Below are 14,930 nucleotides of genomic sequence, written 5' to 3'. Positions count from 1 at the left end.
TAATTTTGTTGTAATAAAAATAAAGTGTATATAAACGAAATATAAGAAATTATTGTGTACATGATGAATATTAAGTCTATTTTAATGGCGATTAAATTACATTTACATTTAATCATTTAGCGGACGCGTTTATCCAAAGCGACTTACAGATAAGTTAGGCTACATTTATTGAAATCTAGGCTACATATCACAAAAGCTATATCTAACTATCGAGTCCAAGTCTAGTTGCACAAATGTGTTTTCTTTAGCAGTTTTTCTGTGTGTTTGTTTCAAAGTACCATTTAATGTTTTTTTTATTTTAAAACATATTTATATCCTTTTATTTTAATTTAAAAAAATCAGATTCTATTGCAACAACTTACCCCATGCATTGCAGGTTTGAAGTTTCATGAAAAAGAGAGATTTTTCTGAGATTAACCCTTGACATTACATAAAGTTTGACACTATTATGTCTTGAAAATATTTTTTTCAAATTTTATTTTGGCAAAACTGTAAACTAAGAACATAATCAAATAAAACAAAACCAGGACATCAATAATATATTATCAGACTGTTACGTTTAAACTCGGTTCTAAGATAGGCTAACTGTAAATTTAGGCTACTCTTGGTAGGTTGAAATTGACATTAATGCCATATGTTTAAAGATAACCCAATCAATCAGTTTGACAAAAGAATCAATCATATACAGGTTCCACATTTCGATTAGCTTGGCAGTGAGTGAAGTCACAGTGATTCATTGACATGTCTGGCTGTTGATTTGTTGAGGAGAGAACTAACTGACTGTTGATTTTTCATTAACTATCAGCTGCCTCATGACTTTACTCCTCTGGAACAGGGAAACAAGGACAGGAGGTGTTTTTTCTTCTTCTCCCTGCTTTGAAAGTAAAAGAGGTGGTCATACGCAGACGCCTCTGGACAGCGCGAGTAGGCTACACGCTTCACGCGCTGTTCGTTAAGATTAAACAACACGAGTTTAACTTGTTTACGTCACGTTAACGCGTATTTCTTCGCACGGGATTTAGTCGCTTGGACAGTAGCCTACTCAGGTAGGACCCTCATAGTGGATCAATATAGTTGAAATAGAGCATGTATTTTTAAGAGAGTATATTTTTGAATAATTAAGGTAGGCTATGTTTCGGGTATGTCAACAACAACTTAAATTAATTTTATTTCTATTTGGAAATATTTGCTCGTTTTGACGTGAGGCAGCTGTGAGACTTCATTTACCATCGTTAGTCGGATAGGAGAGGATTTTTGCGCCAGTCCGGGATATTCCCACTTTACGCCCAGATTCTAAAAGAGGTTGTCATGGAATCGAAAGTTTGTTGGCTTCTAGTAGCCTAATGAGGGTGGTTGGTTGTGATGGGAAATTGAAAAGGGGACGTGCTTTGGTCTGGACTATGATGACTGTAGGATTGTTTTAAATGTTGCTTAATATGTCAAATAATGAATTGTAACGGGGTAACCACCAGCAATTTGACGTGATGTCAACCTTTCAACATCGCACTTTTCTGTAAATAAATCAACCAGAATGGTTTATCAACTATGGGCACTTTGGCCCTTTAAACTCTCTTAAAACACTTTTCACACTGTTCTAATTTCTTTACAAACAATTAATGAGATGACAGACATGTAGTATTATAATGTTGTAGGCTATTATAAATTCACATAAGTAAATATTTTCACACTTCTTGCAGAATTTTACTAAATTAGCCTACAGCTTGATTGGAAATGACGTACAGTAAAAATATTGGCAATCAATTAGCCTACAATACCTTCTGAAAAAAAGGAGAGGAAATTTAAATAATATGAAAATCTTTTTTTTTTTAAATAATTTTCACACGATAATTATTGAAATGGTTGGTTACATTATAATATAGCAATGATTCATAAATGTATCATTTTTTTTCATAGATTATTCATTGAATTTGGGTAATGTGTTTAGAAATTCTAGGCATAGGACGAGAGTCAAACAATAAATCTGTATATAAAAGGCATTTGAAAAGGCATGGTAAAATGTTTCACAAATTGAATAGCCTCCATAAGTATTCAGTACCTTGAAAGAATGTGAAATAGCTTGAGCTGGTGTGCCAACACTCTTATCACTCATGAAAGAATTTTACAGTCAAATGTAGCTACATTCCAGAACAGCAGGTACTGCAGCCTCCTGACTGTTTAGGTTCTATATTTCTTTTAGGGATTAAGGATTGCATTTAGTTGACTCCATTCATAGAACAGATTGTTAACAATTAACTATAACAACTATTTACTGAAATCTAAAATGTAGTCACTAACATCAACTAAAAGTTTAGCTCAACCCCTCTGACTCAGAATGCAAATTTTTAAAGGGTTTTCTCAATGGGCTGCTTATAAAAAATCACAGTGAATAGTGAAATGCAAGTACATATATTTGCAGGGTAAGAAGTAAACAAAATATTTCTTTATGTATATATTGAAATCACTGTTCAAAAGTATTAACTGAACGAATTACCGCAAATACATTGACTTGTTTTAATGTGTTGACTCAGTTTTTTCTCTCTGTTGATCAAGCAAACCAGAAGGAAGTGTTTTGGCCCTTGGGATTAGCTCTCTATTACAGTCAGCAGCACACATATTTATTCACTGTATGTATATATATAATAAACATTATTTTCCATACCTTGGTGTACTAGGAAGCACCTTGTCAAATTTGTCAATGCTGCAATATCTTATTATATAAACTAGGGTCCTTCATTTACTGTAGCGCTGTGTGCTTGTATTGCGTGTCAGTGTTTTTGGCAGCTGTTCGTGCTGGCTTTATCTTTGACCTCAGTCTAGTAGTGGTCAGCAGAAAACAAACAGCCGTGAGAGGGTAAAAAAACAGTGGTGTGACAGATTACATGTAGATACATGGCTTGAGCCATGTTTTACTCTCTAAAGCTGAAGTAGAGTGATTTTTTTCTGTGTTTGTTTTTCTCACGGTTTCTAGTTTCCTCCACAGTTTCTATTGACTGTGGGACACGTCTGCTCTCTGCTTTGCTTTTTATCTCTATTACACTCCCACAAATTCCATTTTAAAGCATCAGCTTTTAAAGAATCTTTACACAGTTTTTTTTTCTATACAGTGGTAGAGACAACATCTGTAATACAGAAAAAACATCTTAAAAGCACCATAAAAGTAGTTATGAAGTCTTCTGAATCTAAAGCCATAAGATTGCTTACATTTTTAACACTTAAATGGTGGACAAATCTGAGAAATTTAGAAAACACCCTTTTTGCATGTTTCTTTTAATGTTCAATTTATGATTAAATGAAAAACTAATCTTGAAGTATTGATTACATTTGCAGACAGTAATGTGCAGACAACATATTGATCACGGAAGTAAGATTTCAGTTGATTTAGTTAATAGGAAAAGTGTGTAGATAAAACAAAATGCTTAACTTAAAAGTGCCTCTATTATGCTATCTTATTTGTATTGGAAGTCTCCTACAATAGGATTACATGCATCCAATTTCAAAAAACACTTTCATTTTCTAATTCTCTCAAAATATACATTGCACATCACCTCTTTTCTCACAATGTCTGTAATGATTCAGTCTCTCTAAACCCCTCCTTTCTGAGAGCTTCATCTGCTCTGATTGGTCAAACGACCCAGTCTGTTGTGATTGGTCTACCATTTACAGCGCATGTCAGAAACAAAACGGCCAATACCATATCTGAATATCAGCTCCAGAGGCTTCCTCAACACTACACAGTGATACGAACAGTAACGATGGCATTTAGCCACTTGTTAGCAACCTTCTTTTTGAAGACACGTAACAGCTTTAAAAAATCACGAGTGGGGTAATACTGATGTATTTTATGTCGTAAAATACAACGTGAAAGTGTCTTGAGCTTATGTTCATCACATACCTTATTTCAGCCATTTAAAGCGGCACTATGCAGGATTTCCGTTTTTGTCAAACAGCGACCCCTAGAGTCGCTGTAGAGTACATGCATTTAACGTTACTGTCGTAAATACCACTCACGCAGAGCGTATCTGCACTCACGGCCTCTGCACTTTATAATAATAAAGTAGCCTACCGCGTTAGGCTTACCTGAGCCTAAATGCCAGATGACATCAATAAAGTTACATGTACGTCGCATTATTTCGTAACAATGTCCGTTATGATGTTGTTAGACATGATTATTGCAATTTATCATAATAGTTTGCAAATTGCGCTCATTTACACTATTTACACATGTAGGCTTATTTATGTGCCACCATTCAACACGAAAAAAGTCATATAACCATTCCAATAACTCCGAAGCTGTTCAATTAAGCTAAAAAAAACTGCATAGTGCCGCTTTAACCAAAAACCCATTCAAAAAACCCATTGACTTCGGGTTGATGAAAGCTGAAGTGCTAAAATGCTAACTAACTCACTTCCAACGTTTTGGCCTACAAAGTGAGTGGCAGGTTGTCCCGCCCTCGTACCGAAAAACACGTCAACATATACATGTCATCCATAATAGATTGGTTCAGGGATGACAGGTTTTTGTAGGCCAAAAGTCAGCATTTTAGCACTTCTGGTTCCATCTTCCTGAAGTCAGTGGGGGTTTTTTTTTCATTGGTTTTTGGTTAGATGGCTGAAATAGGGTCTGTGGTGAACACAAGCTGAAGACACTTTCACGTTTTATTCTACGATATAAAAATCAGTATTACCCCAACCCACCCAAACGCGTGAATTTTTTTTTTTTAAAGCTTTTACTTGTAAAAGGCGGTTGCTAACAAGTGGCTAAATGGCACTATAGAGGCTGTCGAGGAGATTAAATGTCTTCAGCCATGGTGTACATCTACTTACTAGTTCACTTTCACAGCCTTATTTTGTTTACAATCGCGCTCTTTCAAACTATTATTTAGGGAAAATGTTATTAAATAAGCATAGACTGAAGGAGTAGTTGGAAGCTTAGTGATGATGTTGAAGTCATGTGACCATGGTGTAGTTCGTTTATAGCCTACGTTTACCTTTTGACTTCTGCCAATTGTATTTATGCTTTAAATACATAGTTTTGTTCATTTTTTGAAGATTGTTATGTACAAAACTTTAAGAATCATAAGCTTTTATTCGTCACAGATCTTATTTTCTTCAATAATCCAAAAGCCAGGAAAGTTAAGGACAGTTAGCAGGAGAGGAAAGTTTGCAGGAAAGTCCCCATTGTGTGGGTGAGATAGAGATGGCTATCGATGGTTACAGGAGGAAGTGTTTATTGGTACAGATGTGGAAGGTGACAGATCGAGGCGGTAAGGTCACACCAGCCTTTGATGCGCTTTTTCCTTCCATAAACTGACAAAATCACTCGCAGAAGCGCTATGTAACACATTACAAACTTAAATGTTGTTCATTTATGTATCAGTAGTCATGAGCAGAGACTTTATAATCAAAATAAAAGTTGTACATTAAAATCAAGCATAAATCAAGCAGCAATTAGCCTATCCTAAACATCCTTCCCAGAACATTTTTTTTAACGAAAGATTCCATACAAACTCATAATGTCGGAGTACCTGTCACACTAAGGATTAATTTAATCAAACACGCTTTGCCAGTCTAAACACATAGAGCATATGTACAGTGTTGGGGGTTTAAAGAGTCAGGACTATTAGCATAATTAGTTGCAATGTCTGGCTCTTCGCCTTTTCCAAGAAGGACTTGATAGTGACTTTACCACTACTGAAACATAAATTAGTTTCTCTGGGATAGAAATATCCCAAGACATTGTTTGTTTTCGCCACTGAGACATATGAAGCAGAATAGAGCTTTGAGTGATATGTGCAGTACAATGACAGGAAACGTTTGGTCATTTTTTTCCCCCTATGCCCTGCTGTTTATTAATGTCTGTGTTGGCCTTACACTTCCTGATAAAAGGGCGGTTTGAACAATGAATAGATGCTGCAGATATTTGACTATATGACAAACACAGTAATGTTATGTCACAATGTAGAATAATAGGGGGAGAGCGGGGTATGTTGTCACACTTTTCACACTGAGCACCATACATCACAATGGTATAAATGTCATACCAAATGAAGGATGGAAGTCTTGGGCACATATGTTGTAGTCATAACATCTTCATATATTTTCTCATTATAGAGTTGTAGACTTTAGAATAGAGAGTGTGCACTTAAGACAATTTGCCCCATCGGAGGTTAAGTTGTCACACTAGATTATCTAAAAATAAGAAAACAACTTCTTAATTGCGAATATTTATTTATTTATTTATTTATTTTTATTTATTTATTTTAATTTATTTCGAACCAATGGAAATGTAAACTATTGTGCCTGGAGAATCTGGAAAAAAAAATATTTAAATCCAAACAATGCACATTTTCATCAAAATTTCCATTTCCTGGCAGAGGAGAGTTGGTGCTAGAGCCTGGCAGAGCAGAGTTGGTGCTAGAGCCTGGCAGAGCAGAGTTGGTGCTAGAGCCTGGCAGGGCAGAGTTGGTGCTAGAGCCTGGCAGAGCAGAGTTGGTGCTAGAGCCTGGCAGAGCAGAGTTGGTGCTAGAGCCTGGCAGGGCAGAGTTGGTGCTAGAGCCTAGCAGAGCAGAGTTGGTGCTAGAGCCTGGCAGAGCAGAGTTGGTGCTAGAGCCTGGCAGAGCAGAGTTGGTGCTAGAGCCTGGCAGGGCAGAGTTGGTGCTAGAGCCTAGCAGAGCAGAGTTGGTGCTAGAGCCTGGCAGAGCAGAGTTGGTGCTAGAGCCTGGCAGAGCAGAGTTGGTGCTAGAGCCTAGCAGAGCAGAGTTGGTGCTAGAGCCTGACAGAGCAGAGTTGATTCTAGAGCCTGGCAGAGCAGGGTTTGTGCTAGAGCCTAGCAGAGCAGAGTTGGTGCTAGAGCCTGGCAGAGCAGAGTTGGTGCTAGAGTCTCGCAGAGCAGAGTTGGTGCTAGAGCCTGGCAGATAAGGGTTGGTGCTAGAGCCTGGCAGAGCAGGGTTGGTTCTAGAGCCTGGCAGAGCAGGGTTGGTGCTAGAGCCTAGCAGAGCAGAGTTGGTGCTAGAGCCTGGCAGAGCAGAGTTGGTGCTAGAGCCTGGCAGAGCAGAGTTGGTGCTAGAGCCTGGCAGAGCAGAGTTGGTTCTAGAGCCTGGCAGAGCAGAGTTGGTGCTAGAGCCTGGCAGAGCAGAGTTGGTGCTAGAGCCTGGCAGAGCAGAGTTGGTGCTAGAGCCTGGCAGAGCAGAGTTGGTTCTAGAGCCTGGCAGAGCAGAGTTGGTGCTAGAGCCTGGCAGGGCAGAGTTGGTGCTAGAGCCTGGCAGAGCAGAGTTGGTGCTAGAGCCTGGCAGAGCAGAGTTGGTGCTAGAGCCTAGCACAGCAGAGTTGGTGCTAGAGCCTGGCAGAGCAGAGTTGGTGCTAGAGCCTGGCAGAGGAGAGTTGGTGCTAGAGCCTGGCAGAGCAGAGTTTGTGCAAGAGCCTGGCAGAGCAGAGTTGGTGCTAGAGCCTGGCAGAGCAGAGTTGGTGCTAGAACCTGGCAGGGCAGAGTTGGTGCTAGAGCCTGGCAGGGCAGAGTTGGTGCTAGAGCCTGGCAGAGCAGAGTTGGTGCTAGAGCCTGGCAGAGCAGAGTTGGTGCAAGAGCCTGGCAGAGTAGGGTTGGTGCTAGAGCCTGGCAGAGCAGAGTTGGTGCTAGAGCCTAGCAGAGCAGAGTTGGTGCTAGAGCCTGACAGAGCAGAGTTGGTTCTAGAGCCTGGCAGAGCAGGGTTGGTGCTAGAGCCTACTAGAGCAGAGTTGGTGCTAGAGCCTGGCAGAGCAGAGTTGGTGCTAGAGCCTGGCAGAGGAGAGTTGGTGCTAGAGCCTGGCAGATCAGAGTTGGTTCTAGAGCCTGGCAGAGCAGAGTTGGTGCTAGAGCCTGGCAGAGGAGAGTTGGTTCTAGAGCCTGGCAGAGCAGAGTTGGTGCTAGAGCCTGGCAGAGCAGAGTTGGTTCTAGAGCCTGGCAGAGCAGGGTTGGTGCTGGAGCCTGGCAGAGCAGAGTTGGTGCTAGAGCCTGGCAGAGCAGAGTTGGTGCTAGAGCCTGGCAGAGCAGAGTTGGTGCTAGAGCCTGGCAGAGCAGAGTTGGTGCTAGAGCCTGGCAGAGCAGGGTTGGTGCTAGAGCCTAGCAGAGCAGAGTTGGTGCTAGAGCCTGGCAGAGCAGAGTTGGTGCTAGAGCCTGGCAGAGGAGAGTTGGTTCTAGAGCCTGGCAGAGCAGAGTTGGTGCTAGAGCCTGGCAGAGCAGAGTTGCTTCTAGAGCCTGGCAGAGCAGGGTTGGTGCTAGAGCCTGGCAGAGCAGAGTTGGTGCTAGAGCCTGGCAGAGTAGGGTTGGTGCTAGAGCCTGGCAGAGCAGGGTTGGTGCTAGAGCCTGGCAGAGCAGGGTTGGTGCTAGAGCCTGGCAGAGCAGAGTTGGTGCTAGAGCCTGGCAGAGCAGAGTTGGTGCTAGAGCCTGGCAGAGCAGAGTTGGTGCTGGGGCGTGGCCTTTAACATTATGTCAGGTTGTGTACTGCCATGTTCAGTCTATGTTTATCATTTCGAAACTTCTTTCTTCCTTCCTTCAAAACCCTTATTGCAATTACAAATAAATTAGCCTACAATATCACAATGTTTTTTGAGCATGTTCTATGCGTTTATTTATACAGGGGCAAGTTGTCACATCTGACAACTTGCCCCAAAGTCAGTGAGACATCTTGCCCCAAACTGACATGTGTGTTAATGTTGGCTAAATCTCAAGGTTAGCTCAACAAAGCACTTTAGCTAAAGTATCAAAAGACTCGTTACTGTCTCTTCTATTTTGTGCAAAATAATTATTTTTAACATTCATACCTAACAAAGCTGTATTGCATAAAATGTAAAGTGCAAATTTTTAAGCAGAAAAATAAGAAAATTGTGCTGACATCAGATTAGAGTGATCTTGACCACATGTGAACAGGAAGTTGACAATAGAAGAAGAAGTCACACAAAGTGGCTATTTTATTTTTGAGATAGAGCCTCTAGTGTTGGAGTTATGAACAGTGTGACAACTTACCCATGTGACAACTTACCCCGTTGTCCCCCTTACAGTACCGTTCAAATTAATCAAGGAAACTAATATTCAGCAAAGATGCATTAAATTGATCAAAATGTATTTCAATTACATGCTGATTTCTGAAGGAACATGTGACACTGAAGACTAGAGTAGTGATGCTGAAAATGAGGCTTTTCCATCACAGAAATAAATTACATTTTAAAATATATTATAATAGAAAACAGCTATTTTAAATTGGAATAATATTTCACAATATTTTACTGTATTTTTGATCAAATAAATGCAGCCTTTTTGAGCATAAAATACTTATTTCAAAGACATAAAAAAAATCTTTTGAGCATTAGTGCAAATAAAATTATTGATTTTTTTTCATTCTTAATTTAATTATGAAAATCAGTGTGAGCTATCTATTAGCTATTTGTATGTTTCCAGTCTCTCTTTGTTCAGGGTTTATGGGGGTCATGATAGTGCCAGGTAGAGCTTCCCATTGAACACATGATACTGCATGCACTGCTTATATTGTCCATTGGAGGGCAGTGTTAAATCAGGATTCTTAGATCTGTTTTGTTTCAAGTGTTACTGTGCTGTTGTAGGAAGGGATGAAGAGCCTCATATGTTTGACATATGCTCCTGTTTTCTCTCTCTCTCTCTGTTCTTCTTCTCTACATTGTATAAACTTATAAAGCATTTACATTCACACTCATGTGGTCGTTGCATAGGAAAGTCTGTCCTGTTTTCACTTTTACTTGTGTGAAAAACAGAGTAGCCTATCTGGTTTAGAAACAACTTTGAATAATATCTGACCAGTATGTGATTCTCCCTACCTCTGTCAGAGGCAGAAGCAATTAGCATGCCATATGGGGTCCAAGAAAAGCTCAGCTGTTTATATGTGTGATGTAAGTGGAAAGAGAAACAATTATAGGACAAAAAGCACCTTTAGCAAATGAAAACAACTACAACAACACAACACCTGCCAATACAACTGATCACAAAGGAGGATTTGTGGAAGGGAGTGAGACATTCTATTGTGGGAAGAGAAAGATAACATTCATCCCCTCCTGCCTGCAGGGAAACCTCTCTTTATACCATCTCTCTCTCTTTCTCTCTCTGAAAGAAAATGATCTACCACATAATTGACAGATAGAAAAAAAGATCTTTACTGGTAGCGCTGGTTGCAGCAAGGGAAAGTTGGGGCAGGATATAGGCTAGTATTATTTATTAACCAAATAAAATAAAATCCAGTAACATTCTCTTTCACAGTTTAGTAAAATACCAGTTTTACAATTCAACAGATAAAAGCCAGGTAAAGCTGGCTGTTAGACTGAACACTCTTTAACAAAGTGGAGAGATGCTGCATCTATAATTTGTTTTGTCAGCTTCCTTCCATATATGGCTGTCAGTGCAGCCAGCGAAATGACAATCAGGCTTTTTAGGGCATTATAGTTCAGAGTGAACAGGAAACACTGCAGCACTAGGAAATGGTCACAGAATAAAACATATACAAATGCATTCTTTGTGTATCCTTCCTTGTTTACTGTTGTTGACAGGGCAGAAATGCACTATTTGGAGCTTTTTTAGTGCCTGTCTGATGGGACACTGATCATGTGAATCAAACAGTAGACACAAGCGGCTCTACGTGAGTGTGAAAAGAGGAACATATCTCTTCACATGATGGCAGCAGGAATTAAATAAATGTCTTGAAGGTTCAAACAACACAGAAACTTTTTCAAATCACTTATTTTAACTTGACACAGCGTTTTAAAAATCTGACGCACAGATGCAGTGCAATGGTCAAAGATGTCCATGGTCAAAAAGCAGAGCAGACGAAAGCTAAAACACATTTGTTAAAGCTGGCCCAAGTTTTGTGGCATTTAAAAAATGTTTGAAAATGTTATTTTCATAATGCAGCTGACAAAAAGGAATGCATTAAAACTGTAAATTGCATGCAATATTAATTGTGTAATTTAATTTGTTACAATTTGCTTTATATATTTTATTTAATATTTGTAATTATTTTCTGTGTGTGTATCACGATAACTCTCTGAGTGTTTGGCATGGTAATGGATATGTTAATATGTTTGGTCTGGGCAGAATAGATCTGCTACGCTGCTGCTGCAGAGCAGAGTGAATACAACCAATACATGAATTACCCATAGCAGATTTAGGCAGGTGGAGCTGGGGAAGGTGGAGAGTTTCTGAAACTGCTGCGACTGCTAAGGCAAATCCTGACCAAGAATTTGAAAGTAGAGCAGCGAGCTCATTTGCTACTGATACAGCAGAAACCAATCAGCTTAGAATTATGTGATTACAAGCAGATTGAGGTAAGGACCTATCATTCTGCGCCATCTCGAGGTTCATGACAGAACTTGTGTGTGTGTGTGTGTGTGTGTGTGTGTGTGTGTGTGTGTGTGTGTGTGTGTGTGTGTGTGTGTGTGTGTATATAAATAGGGGTCATGAACATGTCTAATAGTATGCTATTTTGAATGCATCCCAGCTGGTCGTGACAGTCGAAATAATATTTTTATAGCATCACAGTGAGATGCACATTTTAGGAAAATCAATTTACAAGCATAAGATATACGGCAGCCCCAAAAGGAATTTGGACTGTTCAGGGCAATTCAAATTTAAAAATGTCTAAAATTAACTGCATTGAATATCAAAATGTCAAAGTGGCATCTGTAAACAAATGATTCTAGAGAGCTTATCTCAGAACTACCTTCACCACACAGTTTGATTTTGTTATATTATTTAAAGATATTCATACATTTTTAATAGTGACTTGAGTATCTGAATAGCTTTTGTAGCCACTGTAGCTGTGTTTCTGCAGATTAAATATGGAATGGTGAAGTATTTTACCATCAAAAACAAATTTACACACTTCGGCTTTCATTTTCACCAGGGAAGCCATCGGATTTAAATTTTTAAACTGAATATACTGAGGATCACTCTTGTGCTTCATTCTCTCCCTTTTTCGATTTCTTTTTCTCTTTCTTACACTTCAGAATGAATCTAACCAAGTGGGTCAGCTTACGCAAAAAGAAACAATGTGTATGAGCTCATTGCCAGCCATGTTCTTGCATCCCCAATGCGGGCTTTGCTTTCACTCATCACTTTCTCTTTCACTTCTGCCTTCACTTCTCCCTATCCTCCCCCCTCTCCCTCTCTTTTTCATTACAATCACTTTTCTCAGGATAATAGACACTCAGCAGACTTTCATAGCTATCAATAGGAGCATTAAAATGAGCCCTGAATGAGAAACCTTTTGTTGGAGTTTAATTACCGGGCCTGGATCTGGACCTCGCTCCATAAGCTGGCATTTGGGATATTGGCTGCACTCCACGCGCCCACCACCGGACACTATCTGTGTCCAACTCTAGGTAGAAATGTCCTTGTCAAAACCGAACTGTGGCTAAGGGGCTACAAAAATGTGAATTTATACATCTACCAGGAGAGCATGTAACTCACTTAGAGATTGGAAAGCAAAATAGTGAGTTTACATCCTCACACGAGATGCCATCACTCACACTTCCTATCCGCCTGCTGAGCAGCATGCCCAGGGGAAGGGACTAATCAGCATATTATTGTGACCCAGTCACCAGTGTCCCACCCTACTTTAATCTAAGAGGAATTTAGGCTAGAAAAGACAGATTAACTGGGCCGAAGGGTTAAAGATTCACCCCCTGGGTCTTGTGTCCTGCCTGAAGGTCTCAAGAGTGGTGGGGGTTGGTCATTTGGAGAGACATTAATAGAGTACATCCTGAAATAAACTGCCCATAACATTGGCACAGTGTAAAGTGATTGACTGTTACAACTGATCTTTCTTTTATTAGTTATTAAAGGAGTCACGTCATAGAATTTTATTAAATGAGGTCCACTTAAAAGGTTGGAATAATTAAAAGGATAGTTCACCCAAAATTTTTGTCATTACTTACTCACCCTCAAGTTGTTCCCAACCTGTATGAGTTTCTTTCTTCTGTTGAACACAAAAGAAGATATGTGATTCAGGACCACAAAACTAGTAACAAGTAGTACGGGTATATTTGTGGCAATAGCCAACAATACATTGTACGTGTCAAAATTATCTATTTTTCTTTTATGCAAAAAATCAGTAGGATATTAAGTAAATATCATGCTCCATGAAGATATTTTGTAAATTTCCTACCGTAAATGTATAAAACGTTTATTTTTGTGAGTGAATGCAGCACAATCGTGAACATAAATGGACAACTTTAAAGGCGGTTTTCTCAATTCTCAAAGGCGGTTTTCTCAACCCTCAGATTCCAGATTTTCAAATAGTCGTATCTCGGCCATATATTGTCCTATTCTAACAAACCATACATCAATGGAAAGCTTATTTATCCAGCTTTCAGATTATGTATACATTATGTAAATCTTTACCCATGTGACTGGTTTTGGGGTCACATATTTTAAAGAATGTTGGTAACCAGACAGTTGACGAGACCCATTGACTTCCATTGTAGGAAAAAATAATACTGAAATGAATTGGTGCAATCAACTGTCTGGTTACCAACACTCTTGATCTGATATTTACAGTATATTTTCATGGAACTTGAATAAGTAAGTCCACTTCTTATGTACTAAGTGCTTAATTTTAGAATTGTCTAGTCTTAACGACTAGCTGCACTACAGTGGCACTTAAAGGTTTTGCCTTGACTAAAGTACCACTATTTTCAAAGATGAATAGCTAGCTAGGCCCAAGAGAATAGACTAAAACAACACCAGCAATCCCATTAAACCACTCTAGTTCTTACTCGAGTCCATGTAAATGCATACTGAGTGTACAGTACTCTCGCCCCAAAATGAAATCTTTGGAGATGCCTGACCCAATTAGATGGTCCCCTCATGCCTTCGGTTATGATTCTGAGATTTCCTTCAGCAATCAAACTTATGTGTATTTTATGGACTTGTTAGCATGAAGTCCGATATTTTGGTGTGCTTGTTATGTGTGATATGTGCGTGCATGTTATGAAATGCCAGAGTAGCAGATGGAGTGAACAGGTGGTATGTAGTGTGTGTGGGTTAGTACGCATTTCTCTTTCTTTTGTGTGGGTCAGCATATTATGGTTGGTGAGTGGGTGGGCTCTCAATAAGGGTAGCTGACAAATGCTAAAAAAGCTTCCTGAGATGGCTGAACAAAAAACTCTCTGCCCTTCATAAGACAGTTCCCAAGAACTGTTAAAAAATGAACTGCATTTCACTTCTGAACAGTGGAAATGTGGACTGAGAAAATGGCAGAGAAATGGAGCTTGGTTTGGAAAGAAAGGAGTGGCTTCCAGAGCTGTGATGTCAAAGCAGTAAATAGATAATTAAACACTGACTTTATCAGGCATTTTTGCTGTTTGCTGTACTTCACCCTTGTTTTTACATTTATACGCATGCCTTTCATCTGTTTGATTGCTTTTTATACCCTTTTAGAAGCTTTTGGTTTTCTGCGGTGCTAGAAATGAATTATATGAGCATTGCTTTAAGCCCTTGCCCCCCCAAAAAACACTCACAAACACACCCTCCCAGTCATACATGCCAACCCTAGGCCAAAACACATGAGAAATGAAGGACAGGGGATGCAGAGAAATGGAAAGAGCGACTTGACATGTTTATAAATATACTCTACAACTGAAAATATACTGTAAATATCAGATCAAGAGTGTTGGTAACCAGACATTGATGGCACCGATTGATTTCAGTAGAATTATTTTTTCCTACAATGGAAGTTAATGGCTGCCGTCAACTGTATGGCTACCAACATTCTTTAAAATGCCTTCTTTTATGTTCAACGGAAGAAAGAAACTTTTGGAACATGCCAACTTTTGGCACATCCTTGCTTCAAAAGGAACATGTTTCGCATTATAATTCAAGGTCAGTTTTTTGTGTGTAGTGAGACATCTAAAAAAATTAACTCACTAGACAATAA

The 14,930-nt window shown here is 39.4% G+C and overlaps 1 protein-coding gene across 2 annotated transcripts in view; it reads left to right on the top strand.

Annotated features, from left to right (window-relative positions):
- Nucleotides 1–765: 765 nt before the first annotated feature.
- ripor1 (RHO family interacting cell polarization regulator 1) overlaps nt 766–14,930 on the top strand; it is a 69,169-nt gene continuing 55,004 nt past the window's right edge. The window contains exon 1 of one of the 2 annotated variants that reach the window (XM_077248802.1): nt 766–1,046. The gene's annotated coding sequence lies outside the window, so the exon portion shown is untranslated. The remainder of the gene's footprint in view (nt 1,047–14,930) is intronic. The other variant, XM_077248797.1, reaches the window with a different exon arrangement.

The sequence above is a fragment of the Siphateles boraxobius genome, unplaced genomic scaffold (genome assembly GCF_051911475.1).
Source record: "Siphateles boraxobius isolate OS27281-9 unplaced genomic scaffold, OSU_SipBor_1 31, whole genome shotgun sequence".
Classification (NCBI taxonomy): Eukaryota; Metazoa; Chordata; class Actinopteri; order Cypriniformes; family Leuciscidae; genus Siphateles; species Siphateles boraxobius.
The sequence above is the reverse complement of the archived record's forward strand: the minus strand, read 5'-3'. Positions and strand labels throughout refer to the sequence as shown.